A 17050-nucleotide genomic window follows, 5' to 3' on the forward strand; every position below is an offset into this window, starting at 1 on the left:
GGTTAGACCTCCCCTATGGAATGTTTAAAAATGAAAAAAAAAAACTAACAATAAACTAAACAAACATTCAGGGACATAATTATAGAATAAAGGATCTGTTGAATCTATTTTCTAAGAAGCCGTGAATATTGTATGTTATATTGTAAACTATACATGCGATTCGCTGTAAAACGGTTATCTTTCATCGTATTGTCTCTTTTCTGTATTTTAATGTAAGATTTTGCAGTGTACTGTTGTCTGAATATCAACACTTGCATCAGTGTCCTTATAATGACAAGTCATGCATGCGCGCACCACACAATCACCTTCATCGTGCTCTATCAACATTTTGTAACTACTACCCCCCCCCCCCCCAATCGGCCGATCCTGGCTACGCTACTGAATCAAGCCGATGAGTGGAGAACGATTTTGAGAAATTTGACCAGAAGAAGAGACACTCCTACAATGATGCGAAGTATCTTGAGACTCCCAAAATGTATTCAAGTGTAGGGAGGTAAAACTTTTAGGCAAATGACAAAACCCGAATACGAAAAATAGATAGAACATATATGAGACGGTTTACAAGAGGTCAGCATAGCAGGCTCAAGATTGCGATGCTCACACAGTCCGTATCATTCTTCATGCATGTAAATAAAATGAAATGGCGTATGGCTTTTAGTGCCTGGAGTGTTCGAGGACATGTTCGGCTCGCCAGGTGCAGGTCTTTTGATTTGACTCCCGTAGGCGACCTTCGCGTCGTGATGAGGATGAAATGATGATGAAGACGACACATGCACTCAGCCCCCGTGCCAGCGAAATGAACCAATGATGGTTAAAATTCCCGACCCTGCCGGGAATCGAACCCGGGATCCCTGTAACCAAAGGCCAGCACACTAACCACTTAGCCATGGAGCTGGACATGCAGGTAAACTTTTGGTCTTATTCTATTACCTACTGAGTATAGCTTTCTCACACATACATTTTCCATAGATTTTTACTCGATTATTAGTTATATGTTTGGATATTTTTGTGAAGCATGCCTGAACTTCCAGTATTTTTAAGATTTAAATTAATTCTTTAACTTTTCCGCGGCTTCCTGATAGTCTGTGAAGGCAAATCAAAGTACACCTCACTTGTCTCTGTACAACATATACACGCCACGCTCCACAACAAGACAGCTGATTTTCAACCGTCGAAAACATATCTTAAGAGGGTGGCCAATTTGTGGTGACGTCATGCGCATTACATCAATTACCGCGGTCACGTCGTTTGCATTGATCCTCCTAGAAACCATTTTCGTATAATCTCTATAATCATTATCTGAGTCGCATGAAAAGTGTCACATCGATTCTTCACCAGAATTAACCATCGGCAATCTAAATGTACCTTCACGTCAAAATTTTTAAAAGATGGACCTGTGTTAATAATACAGTACAATTTGAACTTATATTCTAAATCAGTTGACTCCGATTATAGTTAGCAATTACGCATAAAACCTTCCGCGGGAGCATAATAATTCGTTATATCTACAAAAGCCTCATTAATAGATGATTAAAACTTAATTATGCAATAATTGAATATTTACTGTGTAATAACTTCATTACATTTGCAGCGACTATTGAGAACGTGAAAAGTGAGTGATATATTTACTTTTAACTTTGATTATAAAACTAAAATAAATGCTAGTTTCCTGCGTCATTGATACCTTCAGTTCAATTTAATGCATACGAAACTGGTCGAAAAAGGAATGAGTATTATAACGAGATGAAAAAGGGTCGTTGTGGCTATGCAGCTAATTAATTACAAACAAGAAAAACAATCCTCTGTTACATGCAAACTATTGAGAATACTGGCCTGCCAAGACGACTGTTACCCACGCAACTGGTCGGTAGATATTGCTTTTATTATCGGGGAAATACCTATACGCAGTCATTAACCCATATATGCCCACAGGGTCGAAAACGACCCACAATAGTCATTTGCCATCATTTATCCCCATGCATTCATTATCGACTTAAAATCATCATTATGTATTTGTCAGCATGTTGGCTATTATTGTGAATGTGTGATTGTTGATTTGAAGCTGTATTGTTTGCTTTGTAACTGCAAACAGATCGCTGTGTTACATCCTTCAGCATAGTATTGATGCAGTGCGGCAGAAAATGTAAGTTGACAATTTTGCTGTTTATTATTTTAGCTTGATTCTTGTGCTGTTACTTAGAGTAAAGAATATAGTTTACGACTACATGTCACAAATTTTTAAATTTTTCTATATGGTCATGTAATAAAACGAGATATTTGATATGGGTCGTTTTCGACCCTGTGGGCATATAAGGAACCTTTCATGCATTTCATCAAATATGATCATAATTGCATTATTGCTCAATGATAAGATATAGCTTAGTTTCTTTCGGTTATTATTGCAACGTTTTTTATATTTGGGGAGAGGGAATTATCACGGGAATCTATTACCGACTCGGTACTAAAACTTAAGAGTTCTTCTTCTCATGTTTCCTAGTTTTCCAAACAGTCTTATAACTTTTGAGATTTTAGAAGAGCTTGAAAGGTTGTCTTCCAAACAAGAGGTTTCAACTATTGATGTGGCTATACAACCTCCCGCTGATGAAGGTCATTGCTTCAGACAAAAGGTGTAAAGGCAACAGGAACTGTTAGAAAGGACCGTACAGGACACTGTCCACTAAAGGGAAATGACGTTATGGGCAAGGAGCCTAGAGGAGCATTTGACACCATGATAAACAAGAAACACGGTATCAATGCAATTAGCTGGCATGATAACAACGTTGTTACGCTCCTGTCAAGTGAGTACGGAGTTCATCCTATTTGACCCACGCAAAGGTACTCTTCAGCACAGAAGAAAGGAATTGCCATTCCTCAGACATTCGGTTTTCATCAGTACAATGGTTATATGCGTGGAGTGGATCAAATGGATAGCAATGTTGTTGTGTACCGGGTTGGAATTAGGGGAAAGAAATGGTACACATCGATTGTATTTTGGCTGCTAGATGATGTGAACAATGCCTACCTTCTAGCTCGTTCCCTTGGAAGAACCAATGATCTTCTATCATTTCGTAGGGAACTAGCTAAAACGCTTCTTCTGAAATATGGAGTTACGCGAACACAACCCGGCCCATCTACCCGATCAAGGAATGTCATAAAGAATGTCCCAGAAATCGCATGCAAAAGTGATGGTTATATGATTACTGTGGGTCAGAAACGTAAAAGTTGTGTTTCGTGCAAAAGTAAAACCATGAAAGCATGCAAGAGATGCAATGTCGCGTTGCATGATAAATGTTTCTTAAAGTTTCATGCATAGCTTTTCATGAAGACTGAGACTTCAGTGTAAGATGCACAGTGCTTGTTACTTTCTAGTTCTGCAATATTTTTGTGAATGTGTTGTAATTCACCATTGTACTTGAACTCATAATTATCTGTGTAATAATATTTGTGTATAATTGTAATAAACAAAACAATAACATTTCACACAATAATGGTTGTCTGTATTAGTAAATAACTGTAAGATATGTTATGACAACAATTTAGGAAAAGGTAGTTTATATGCCCACAGGGTCGTTTTCGACCCATGGCCAATCAGACAGTAACGCTAATAGAAACTAAAAATCAGTGTTGCCATTAAGCTAATATCACTAAAAGAAGCAACAAATGTGAAAATGAGCACTTTCATTCAAAAACAAAAGTTGCGGGCATATATGGGTTAAGAAATAGCATGCATTTATATTATTAATATTTGATAAAAAATATAGAAATTATCTCATAGATGTGCTATTGATCCTCTGGAAATGATATAGTGGACAGTTTAGAAATCACAGTTTCTATCACCATTATCCTAAATGTTAGTTTATTGTTTTACAGAGTCTCGTGCTGTTGCCGTTTTTTGTTGTTTTTGTACTTGTTTGTCAACCCGTTAGCCCCATACCTTCATACGGGGTCGGGGGAGAGGCGAGATGAATTTATGTGGTATGTTTTTACTGAGGCGTTATTTAGTAATCTGATTATTAAATAAGATATACAATATATCTTCACTATAGACTCTTATGTATAGTATTTCAGCATTCAGTTTGCAATTATCTGTTAATGTACTAAACACCTGTATAATCCTCAAATTGTCACTGGCTATGTGGCATTATTTATTTCAACATCTCTTGTTTTTCAATGATTAAAAAATGAATATTACCATCACTTTCGTCATCTCCCTCTATTTATTATACCCTCCATCGCCTAGTCCATTACTCTCCTAGGTAACGTATCCTCCTCCACTCGACTCACATGGCCGCACATTCAAGCACGGTTCATAAACACAGTTACAGCCATGGTGTTCATTTCCATCTTAACCTCTATCTCCTCAATACGAGTGACCAACTGCCAGTTTCCGTACAAGTTCTTACTAGTATTAATTCTCGATACCTTCACGTCCGTTGCAACATACGATTAGGATATCCAAAGTTTACTCTATATCCCCGTACAGTAAAATCGGTGTTAACAAACAGTGTAAGGATAATTTCGTCTACGAGATTATTTATTTATTTATTATTTTATGAAATACATCCTCTCATGCAGAGGCTGCCTTGCGACAAAGTATACTTTCACATTCATTTTTAGAAGAAATAGATATGCTTGTGAAATTTAGATAACAACCTAATTGTAACAATGATTTCTTAGAATTATTAATGAACCCCTTAAGGCCACAATGGCAATCTCTCCTAACAATGTAGATTGCAGAGACATCTGTTTCCGAAAATTGGCGGCAAGAATGGGAATTGTTCCCCTAGCTCCAATCATCAGACCGATTATGTCGATTTCCTCTAGCTCGTATTTCACTATGTAGTAAGGATTTATTTATTTATTTATTTATTTATTTATTTATTTATTTATTTATTTATTTATTTATTTATTTATTTATTTATTTATTTATTTATTTATGTCAGAACACCTTTGATTTCTGCTACGAGTTCACTCCATCCATTTTCACCTACTACACTAACATCCAGGGGGAATAGATATCCCAAGCATTTGAAGTGATCCACCAGCTCCACTTATGTATTATCCACTTCACATTCAATCCTCTTCGGTGTCTGTCCAACTGGAATCACTTTAGCCTTGATAACATAATAGCACATGCTTTTTTTGAGTACATAAATACTAATCTACTTATGTGATAAGGCCGAAACTCAGTAACCAGCCTGTGTTTGTGGCATGAACGAACATCTGAGAATACTTATAATTGTACTTAATATAATTGTCTCAGCATCGTTTAATTTTTCTTCGTACTTCAATGCAGATGGCACATATGTAGAATTTCTAGAAATAACATTTTTAAGTGAAGCGTTAGCTAATTCATATCTCCAAGCTGGAAAAAGTAATTAAACTTTTTTCTACAGTCGTTCTCTCCTACCACTTGCACTTAGAACAAAAACAAATTACAAACGGACAAGTTGGCAGCTGAACGCTTTCTTTTCCACCTTAATGGTATATGGAGCACCACGACAGTTTGAGGGAACTTTCTATATGCCTTCACTTTTTTCCATTCCCTGGCATTTGAAACATATGTATTGAAACATACGACAGTGACAAAATATAGAGATTAGAGGAAAAATAATAAAAAGCACGCCTAGGACGGAAACGAAGAATAATGAGAATGGAAAATAACAAAATTGCTCGTAGTTTGAACTTTGTTTACCGTTAAAGTTTGTAACTTGTAGAACTTTCCGTGAACACTTTTTCAGCATCATTTTATTCTCACGCAAACAAAGGACCGTGAAAATGCATTGACGCCAATAGATATCGCCACGGCGAGTTTGTTTTCGACAAGTAAAGGTAATTTTTTCTTGAGGAAATTTCATGGTGAAGAGATCATTTATTGTCTGTGACTTTAGGATACAATTTTAGTTGATGATATAACTAATAAATTATACCTATAAGGAAACGCAATATATGTAAAGAATACAAATAGAGACATGGTTACCTGTATAACCAAATGATAGTCCATTATCTACCAATATTTCCTTCCATTCAGATCGCGTCCAAAGCTCTTATATCCACCGGTAAGAAGAACTCTCGATATACAGTGAAGACATTTCTATGCTATACTAGAAGTTGTTTCTTCAGTTGGGATGTTAAAGCAGTGGACTTATTTTCTTGTTAACAATAATACTCTATCCGCATTGCCCAAACATCAATAATTCCCCCCTACGTTTGCGTAGATTTGATCAACAAACTCACCGTTTCACCACAGAGGGAATCAGACAAATAAATCCAGAATACAATACGTGGTATATGGTATAATCACCGGCTTCTAACGAAAATGGCTGCATTTCCAATATCAATGCATGTGGGATGTTTGAAATCAAATCTCACGCCCATGTGCTACATGAAACTGGAGATTTCAGGGCTATGATCACGATATCAACAGTCACGTAAATTTACAAGTTTGTTTTAATTATCATACGACATTGCAAGTTATTTACTGATTTAGACGAGCCTGATCCCATATCATCAAGTATGCAGCAGAAGATACAAAATAAGACACTACTGTGGACTGAATGAAAATGTCTTCAGTCAATTTGTTATGAGTGATTTCGACAAACGCAGAGATAATACAGGTGTACGCATAACTTTTTTCGGTTTTCTTGGTAAAGAAACCACGTAATTTTCAAGGGAAATTCATTTTCTGTTTATAAAAAATACTGGCCAACTGCACACTTCGCCCATCTTTCAGGTAAGTTATGAATACCATGCCAGAAGAATGTCTTGTCTTTTGCGGCGAACCATTCGTCGACCCATAGTCGAAATTGTTGAAGTGCTGCTCTGCGAGCGCGTGCCCCATTTAATGCGAAAAGTTGATAGCCCGATGGCGCCAGGTAGGGGCAGAACGGCGAGTGTGGAAGGATTTCCATCCAAGTGATTTCAAGGTGTCTTTCACTGGCTTTGCTGTGTGAGACGACGCATTTTCGTGTAACAAAATCACTTTGACATGTCTTCTGGCCCATTCCAGCCGTCTTTCGATCAATGCGTGTTTAACGCCTCATTCTGGTGCTGCCATTGATATATGCGATATTTTTTATAACCGCACAGACATTGGTGGTGTTATTTGTGGAACCAACCTGCATCTGTGCTGATAACCTAACGGACAAACGCCTTGATCGTTAGTTATAGAGATTTCAGTGTCGTTAACATCTTTATGGACTGTACTACAAAAATAAATTTTTTCTTAACAGATAATATGATGGTGGTAATTCAGTTGCTTAAGTGCTTATATAAATTTACTTTAACATTATTTTGCGTACTGTTCAAACAAAGCACAATTTCCTCTCGTATAAAGTGAATGTTTAACAAGGCAATCTGATATCCTGTTCGTTATTTTCTGCACGTTGTGTTTGAAAGATATCTGATTTTTTAATGCTTGCTCCTTTTCAAACTAGTTCCTCTTGGAGAAGTTTAATATTTAAAATTTCATTTTACCAACAGTAGGGGTATCATTAAATGGGGATATATTTCAGTATCAGACTATCATTCCGGTTAGCAAATTAAAGTCTACCGTTTAGTATCAAATAAAACAAATACTTGGACTAGCATTAGTTACTATTATTAATAACAATTTCGTTCTAATCAAGTCACTTAATCACCAGTCTATTTATACACATGACTCACATAAAATGCAGTTAGTGTTAGTAAACCACCCGAGAGCACGCACGCAGAATGTTGGGCGATAAAGTAAAATACGCTGTCCCTAGTAGAGCCAATGTCACACACGATATGCCATTAGAACTGTGCACGAGACTGGGATAAAAATAACTGAATACGTAAATGCCTGGCGGAATATCAATTTATTGAACTGCAGTGAGATTCCTACTGTAGTTCCAGTACAGTAATTTGAGGGTAGAAAGAGTTCCAATGTTTTTCAAAATGTTTTGAATTTGTACTTGAATCCGTGTATTCTAATAAGTAGGACCACCTATAACAAATCCTTCACTGCTGGCACAAGCCGCGAATGGACAGCTTCTTCCCAAGAGGTCAGAAGGATATCATACCCAGAAGCTTTAACCGAACACGCTGTAAGTAGGCCTACCTCAATGGAATGAACTCTCAGATTGATAGCAGGTGTTCTTTTTCTTTCAATTATTATTATTAATATTGAATACAAGTTGATTTACGTCGCACCAACACAGATAGGTCTTATAGCGACGATGGCACAGGAAATGGCTAGAAGTGGGAAGACAGCAGCCGTGGCCTTAATTTAAGGTAAAACCCAGCATTTGCCTGGTGCGAAAATGTGAAACCACGGAAACAATCTTTAGGGCTCCAGAGTACTGTATGCTGGCCGCACTTCAGCGACTGCAGTAATCGAGCCAGGTATTAATACAATTATTATTACTATCATCGTCATCATTAGCAGCCTCGTGTTGTGGGTATGTAGGGGTACCTACCTCATACCCTGACGCCCTGGGTTCGTTTCCTGGTCAGTCCAACGATTTGAATTCTGGACGGAGGGTTGGAACGGGGTTTACTCACACTTGGGAGATCAACTGAGGATTTGACTGACATTAGAGACAAAGGATACCATCGTTACAACCAAGCAGTACGGCTAAGGATGGTGAAGGGTATTGTAACGCTGACCACTCGCACCTACAGAATCGGCAGGCCATCTGGCTGGGCATCAGTCTTCCTCGCAGACCAAGACCCTTAGTGAACCGTTGTGTCTGGGGTTTATTTTTTAGTGGTAGTAATAATAGTAGTAGTATAAGTAGTAGCACACAGCTGCGATTCCTCCATTCATTCTTAATCCTTATCTCGCTACGAATTACAATACTTTCACTTTCAGTTACACACTACTTAAATATTGCTTTCAAATAAAGGAAAATCAAATAGAAGCGTTACATAATAATAATAATAATAATAATAATAATAATAATAATAATAATAATAATAATAATAATAATAATAATAATAATTTTATGAAAACCGAGCTCGATAGCTGCAGTGGCTTAAGTGCGGCCAGTATACAGTAACCGGGAGATAGTGGGTTCGAGCCCCACTATCGGCAGCCCTGAATATGGTTTTCCGTGGTTTCCCATTTTCACACCAGGCAAATGCCGGGGCTGTACCACGGCTTCCTTCCTTCCTTCCTTCCTTCCAAGGCCTTTCCTATCCCATCGTCGCCATAAAACATATCTTTGTCGGTGCGACGTAAAGCAAATAGCAAAAAAAAAAAAAAAAAAAAAATTGAAAAGTATAGGCCTATATAAATAGGTAATTCATAGAAACCTTTTCGTGGGATGGTATTGACACATTAGCATATTCAATTGATTTACAATCCGAAAGAGAATACCAGCGACTCCACCTAGGGCCAGTACCCAGTGATAGGCCCGATCCAGCTCGATTACCTCAATGACCGAACATAAACTTGGCATCTATATGTGCTTAAATATGGATTAGGTGTTGAAAAATACCATTTAGGAAGTATCTAAGTTACTGTATATTGAAACAAACTTTTTCGAAATTCCGGCAACTCAATATAGGACGCAAGTAATATTTTAGTACGAGTATGAACATAACTAGAATTTTAATATTGTTATAATATTAAAAATTAACAATACCAGCAGTTAGAGAAAGTTTACTTGAACTTTCCCAGACATCTTCAACTGCGGACGAAAGATAAATAGAACTCCCTGTGTATGAACAAGTCAATCCTGATCAGATGTTTCGTCAAAATCACTACAATGTTCAAAGGCTGGACAAATGTATATATATATATATATATATATTAAATATTATCTACATTCAGCAGCCCTAGCATAAATAAATCTGCCCAAAAATGAAATGAAGTGTGGAAATGCTGAAAGATCTAAGTGTGAAAAGTGAAATTTATCAGAAAGCAAAGAAAGCATGAGAAATGAATATTTATTTGTAATTAAACACAAATTAACTCTTTACGTGATTATAAACATGTGGACAAAGGTTTCTTTAATTATCTTCAAAAATAGTTATGTTGTTTTTGAGCAGAAAGATCTACAGTAAGTACACCAGTTTTGACACAGCTAATAGATCTAAGTGCCTCGAGACAGCATTGACATTATTGAGCTAACAGCTGTTGGAAAAAGTCCTTGTAATTTTCATCCACGTAATCAATAATGGTGGAAAGATCTTTTTGCTTGTTTGGTGACAACGGAACTGCAGCTGGAAGGTTTTCCAATTCCACAGCTGCAATGTTTATCATTGTCTTGCCTTTCTTCAGTACTTGAACATTCTCTCAGTCACAAAGATCGGAAAAGGGTGTTTTGCAGGACACAATACCAGGCTGTTGTTGGCTTATTTTGAGCAGAGAAATCTGAGTGATACCAAGTTTTTGTATCAATGCACTCAGAAGCCTTTTTCACAAAGCCCCATCACGTAACTGCCTTGTTGGCTCAGGGCAAGTTGGTGGTATTCTTCAAAGAGCTGCGTTTTCAAATTGACAATCTCTCTGCAACTGTACTTACACTTGCAGAATAACTAGAAACAAAACAAAAATAAAATATATACATAAATCTGCTGGAATTAATACACGAGTACTGTAAGCAAGATATAGGCAAGGAATGTAGGCTTGTTCTGAATGTACATTTCTCAACACTTCCATCACTACTAAAAGCACTGGCGTTCATACTAGTATTATCATTCTCGTCTATCATTTTCAATAAAATGCCAAAGCTTCAATAAGCAAAACAATAGCACGAGATGATGGTTATAGCATACCTTGACTACTGACTACTGCTCGGATAGCGGCAGGCGGCTGTGGCATATACAGTAGATCCACTAGCACAGCAGGCCTGTCTGAACATAGAACTAGCGCATTCTGTTAGGGACTGTAGCAACTCCAAAGAACAAATGAGGCATATACATCCTTTAGCACAGCAGTGGCGCAAAGGCATATATTCGTTAGCAGTGAAAAAAAAAACTAAATTTAAAGAGTGGCACTTAGATCCTTTAGCATCTCCACTCCTCAAATGTCCATTATCAGTTATTCTGTTGTTTGAAGTCAGGGGCTAAGTGAAAAATTCGTGTAAATATTTTTATTGGATAAATATTATTTTAGTACTTAACAATTTACTGCCGGGAGTAGACATATAACTGTAATTACTTTATAGAACAAAATATCAGACCAAATGAGACCAGGCATTCAAAATTTACTTCCAAGAATAATATTAATCTTTAAATGTTGTCTGTAGACTTATCGTTATTGAATGTTAAGGTGTTGAAATAATGACTAATTTTGTATTAAGCGAAATCATTGTGGCCTATCAGTCAGAAGATACAGAAATGTCTCCATGATGCGTCTGGTGACTGCATGACAATATGCATTTGGGAACTCTCAATAATCTTCGCAATTTCAATGAAAACGACTCACTTCCTCTTCTTTTTCCTCCTCCTTACCCTCCTCTTCCTCCTGGCCTTTTCCCAGGTATTTGCGTTCGTCGCTCTATGTCTTCTTCATGCGCCATGTCCTCGCAGAACGTTGGCTATCAATCTGTTGTGTGTTCATAGCTGTTCTGAACAGAGTAAGCTTTGTCACCCCAAACCACTCGCTCAAGTTGCCGAGTCACGATTTCCTACTTCTCCCCGGACCACGTTTTTCATTAATTTTCCCTTGGAGTATTACTTGCAGGAGGTGGTATTTACTGTTCCGCATCATATGACCAAAATATTCTAGGTTTCTTCTCTTGTTGGTAGTGGGAATTTCTGGTTCTGTATTCATACGGTGCAAAAATTATATATTCGAAATTTTAGCTGTCCAAGGTATCTTCAGCATCCACATTTCAAATGCTTGTACATGGTATCAGTTAGTGTCCATGCCTCAACGTCGTATAAAAGAATACTGGAAACGTAGCACCGGAGTATTCGTGTCCGTTGTGTAATGGATAGGTCACAGCTTGTCAAAAGTTTTATAAGTCTCTGAAAGAAATTCTGCCTGCTCATTTTTGCATCGGATCTCATGAGCAAGGTCGCAATTATCATTGATGTGACATCTTTGGTATTTAAATGTTGCCACTGTTGCGATCTGGTCCTTTGCTGCTGTGAAATTACCTCGAATGCCATCTTCCTTCCTGCTTATAACCATCCACTTGGTCTTCTTAACATTAAGCCTCAAGCCCATGGCGCTGCTGGCTTCAGTGACAGCATTAAATAGTTCCTGTAGATCCTGGAGATTAGTTGCAAGTACACAGTGTCATCGGCATACCTGATGTTATTTATTATGAAGCCAATAACCAAATCTCCTTGAGTCTTTCCGAAAAATATTTTCTGAATAGATGTTGAAAAGCATGGGTGAATACAGCCTTGGCGAAATTCTTTCATAACTGAGACTTCTTCCGAGACACGACCATCAACTCTGTGTGCTATGTGTAGTAAGCCGAATTTTAGTACCGGGCGGGCTCAGTAGCACGGACGGTATAGCCCTGGCCTTCTGAGCTCAAGTTGGCGGGTTCATCCCTCCTCAGTCCGATGGTACTGCAGGTGCTCAAATATGCCAGGCTCATGTCGGTATAATTTTGGCAAGTAAAGAACACATACGGAACAAATTCCGGTACCTAGAAGTCTCCGAAAGCCGTAAAAAAGTGTTACGTAAAACCAGTGATATTATTATTATTATTATTATTATTATTATTATTATTATTATTATTATTATTATTATGATTATTATTATACTATAGGGTGCCTTTCCTGACGCAAAAGATACGAGGAGGGAAGTATTCAATGTTGCGTGTTTCTATGGAGGTTTTTTTTTTTTTTTTTTTGCTAGGGGCTTTACGTCGCATCGACACAGATAGGTCTTATGGCGACGATGGGATAGGAAAGGCCTAGGAGTTGGAAGGAAGCGGCCGTGGCCTTAATTAAGGTACAGCCCCAGCATTTGCCTGGTGTGAAAATGGGAAACCACGGAAAGCCATCTTCAGGGCTGCCGATAGTGGGATTCGAACCTACTATCTTCCGGATGCAAGCTCACAGCCGCGCGCCTCTACGAGCACGGCCAACTCGCCCGGTCTCTATGGAGGTTTGTAGTGTGATGTGTTGCATATACCTGAAGATGTGTATTGATACAAACACCGACATGCAGCCCCCGATGTAGAGGAATTAACCAGACGCTGTTAAAATTTCCAGTACCGTGCGAGTTGGCCGTGCGGTTAAAGGCGTGCGGCTGTGAACTTGCATCTGGAAGATAGTGGGTTCGAATCCCACTGCCGGCAGCCCTGAATATGGTTTTCCGTGGTTTTCCATTTTCACACCAGGCAAAAGCTGGGGCTGTATCTTAATTAAGGCCACGAACAATTCCTTCAAACTCGCCATAAGACCTATCTGTGTCGGTGCGACATGAAGCCACTACCAAAACAATTCCCAGCCCATCTGGGAATCGACCCCGGGGTTCTAGGAACCGAACCCACGATGACCATTCAGCCAAGGAGCCGGACTAACATGACAGTCCTTATTATTATTAATAAATGGGTTTTAGAAATGAGACAATTACATTTGAAAATATGATTTAGCATACCACGGGGATTTTTAAAATAATCTAACATTGTGGCAAAGTGAATCTGTGAAAAAGTAAGGAATTTCTAAATATGCTACGGATTGTTTTCTTAACATTTTCGATCTCAGTGATATTCAATTCGTATCGCACAAAACAAAGGAAGTAAGATGAACTAGAAAGAAACGGAGCGAGATAGAACTACAAAAACAAATCCAGTGCAGGAAATACAATAGGAAGGGCACAAACTACAATACATGACTTGTCATCTTGAATTGTAGAAGGACTGTCATGAGCAATCCAATATGCAAACCGACGTTTTATTTATTCTTTCCAGAGTCGTTTCATTTCTAGTTCTCTGATGGATTAGATCGTAAGGATCGCCTTTAGCAGGAAATCGAGATGAATTAAGAATTATTAGCGAAGTAAATTCACATAGGATATCTACGTCCCACAATAACAGCACAGTAAAAATTGTACATGAAAAAGGATGTGACCTGTTGTTGTTTGAGTCATCAGTCCATAGACTGGTTTGATGCAGCCCTCCATGCCACCCTATCCTGTGCTAACCTTTTCATTTCTACGTAACTATTGCATCCTACATCTGCTCTAATCTGTTTGTCATATTCATACCTTGGTCTACCCCTACCGTTCTTGCCACCTACACTTCCTTCAAAAACCAACCGAACAAGTCCTGGGTGTCTTAAGATGTGTCCTATAATTCTATTTCTTCTCGTCAAATTTAGCCAAATCGCTCTCCTCTCACCAATTCGATTCAGTATCTCTTCATTCGTGATTCGATCTATCCATCTCACCTTCAGCATTCTTCTATAACACCAGGATGTGACCTATATATCAAGAAAGAGAAAGTATACTTAATTATTGTGATTTTTCTAGTTTTTAGCACCCAGTGATTAATTTTTGATCTGTCCTACCTACCTCGCCCCCAACATTTTTCTGGAACATCATATTCAAAGGCGATAATAATACTAATAATTATGATGATTGTTGTTGTTGTTGTTGTTGTTGTTGTTGTCAGCCTCCGAAGGGTAATGGTTAGCAGTTTTAACTGCCGTCCTCGGGGGCCTGCGTTCAATTCCCGGTACATGCTTGGAAAGAACTGCATCATCTTGGGATGAGGGCACGAATTTACTTAATAGTATTAGTAATAGTACTCGTAGTATATCGACACAGAAGAAAACTTTGTTACTTTTTCTCATATATTCTGGGATACTGAACTGCATTTTGATTTCATTATATTTTGGGCAGCAAGTGCATCAGTTTAGACGTCCTGATTTAATCTATCAGATGTCAGATAATTCAGAACATTATTGGGTGAGGGGCGTGATAGTAGAGTGGCAAAATTCACTGGCTCCTCACCAAGACGATAGTGGTACAAATCCCGGCTTAAGTATGTGCGATATTTGAAAGGAAATGTTACGCACCTTCGGTTCGGTTTCCACGTAAAACTCAGTTTGTGGCTATGATCACGATATCAAGAGTCATATAAAGCTAAATCACTGGTTATGTAACCAGAAATCTTCCTACTCTCGACTTTGTAGGTGAGGGAGTGTCGAATGGAGTTTCTTAAGCTGTTCAAAAATACAAAACGATATCTGCCGTGCTTGAACCCAAGATTGTATGATCCTGAGACCAAATCTCTATCACTAACCAACAGAAATGTTTACACAATAATAATAATAATAATAATAATAATAATAATAATAATAATAATAATAATAATAACGTCCATAAGTGTAAAAAATGTTGTTGCTTTTACATTCTACTAACTACTTTTACGGGTTTTGGAGACGCCAGGTGTGTCGAAATTCTGTCCCGCAGGGGTTCTTTAACGTGCCAGTTAATCCACCGACACGAGGCTGACTTATTTGACCACCTTCAAATACAACCGGAATGAACCAGGATCCTAAGAAGTTGGGCTCAGAAGGCCGTGCTACTGAGCCCGATGTCCCTAGGTGTTTAGACCCCGTAGACTCTTACCCAATACCCGACAGCGTGTTCCTCGAAATGACTGAGTGGTATGATGTAATTATGATGTACCATCCAACGTTAATATTAATGTACTCCATCTTTTTAATCCTATAACTTCTCAGTAATTCTCAATAGACTGGGTAAACCTGATAAAGATATCAAAATTAGTCTGACATTCGAGACTAGAATTGACCTTGACTGAGATCATTACTGGAGCTCCCAAGACAAAAATTTGCGCGACTAACATATAGGCCAGAGGAGTTGTCAAAATAATAATAATAATAATAATAATAATAATAATAATAATAATGATGATGATGATGATGACGACTTGAACCATAGATACACCTTTCACGGATATGTAAACTGCGCCTGCTCCACTATGGTCATCTCGACAGTGATTAAGAACTCTTAAGACTTTGTAAAACGTGTTTCTTCGATGGTTAGATGGCACTGGCATTTCTTTTCTAGCGATCTCTGCTGGACCAAACCCCAGGGAATCTACTGAGAAGTTTAATTTGTTATAATTAGTAAACCATTTTCTTGTTATTATTTTTAAGTGCTGAAGTTGTCAACTCTACACCTGATTCCTCCTCTAATGTAACCTGCCTATTACATTCCGGCAATGGAGTTCTCTAACCAATCAGAACTCAGGTTAGTGAATGGAAATTTAGTCTGTCCGCGGTCTAGATTCTAATAGGCATTCTAGAACTTTCCTCTGGGGATCTATTTCCACCGAGCGCAGAAAGGCCGTCGTGTTTGATCTGCTCAGGTGATTGTGTGTGCGACTTGAGGGAGGTTAGAGTGGGCAGGAGGCATGGGGCGGCGGACTTAAAGAAGATTCAGAGCTAACAGGTAATGGCAGAATAAACCTAAACATGTGGTTGTGCCGGCGTATGTTCTGAAGGACAGATTTAAGCGATTTTCTTTGAAAACTAATATGTAGGCTTTTTATTTTTCGCTGTAATGTAGGACCTTCTGCACAGTCCTTGGTCTCAATTTATATTCTCTACTGGGAAAATAACTTAATGTAAGGGAGCACGAGTGGTTATCCTCGAAACTCTCCCCTTCTACATTTAAGCTGGGTGACTGAAGTTTATCAATCTCTACATTTGGAAATTACTATTGGCCTTTAATGCTCCCCTTTTTAGTCACCCTTTCAGTATAGGATTAGCCCTTTTGACATTGGGCCTTAACCCCAATTTCGTTTCTAGAATATCCTTTTAAGAAGTGCCGGTGTTTCGCCTACTTGCCGTTTGTTAATAGTCTGTATTTCTTCTAATCGTTCTCTTTCCCTTCGTAAAGCCTAGTAGGATGGGTAATATGCCCATGTAAATGCATTATTTTTTGCGAGTAACCATGTCTACATTTACATTCCTTTCTGGAACAGTACTCCAAATGTTTGTGAAATTTTGTAAATGATAAGCCCACCATGGGCAAACTGTTTATGAACAATACGAAATGGTGTCACTAGATAGGTTACCAGTAGAAGTGAAAAAAGTAACAAGCGACATATTGCTTTATTTAGGTTAGTCTCTTTGCATG

This window comes from Anabrus simplex, chromosome 1 (assembly GCF_040414725.1).
Source record: "Anabrus simplex isolate iqAnaSimp1 chromosome 1, ASM4041472v1, whole genome shotgun sequence".
NCBI lineage: Eukaryota > Metazoa > Arthropoda > Insecta > Orthoptera > Tettigoniidae > Anabrus > Anabrus simplex.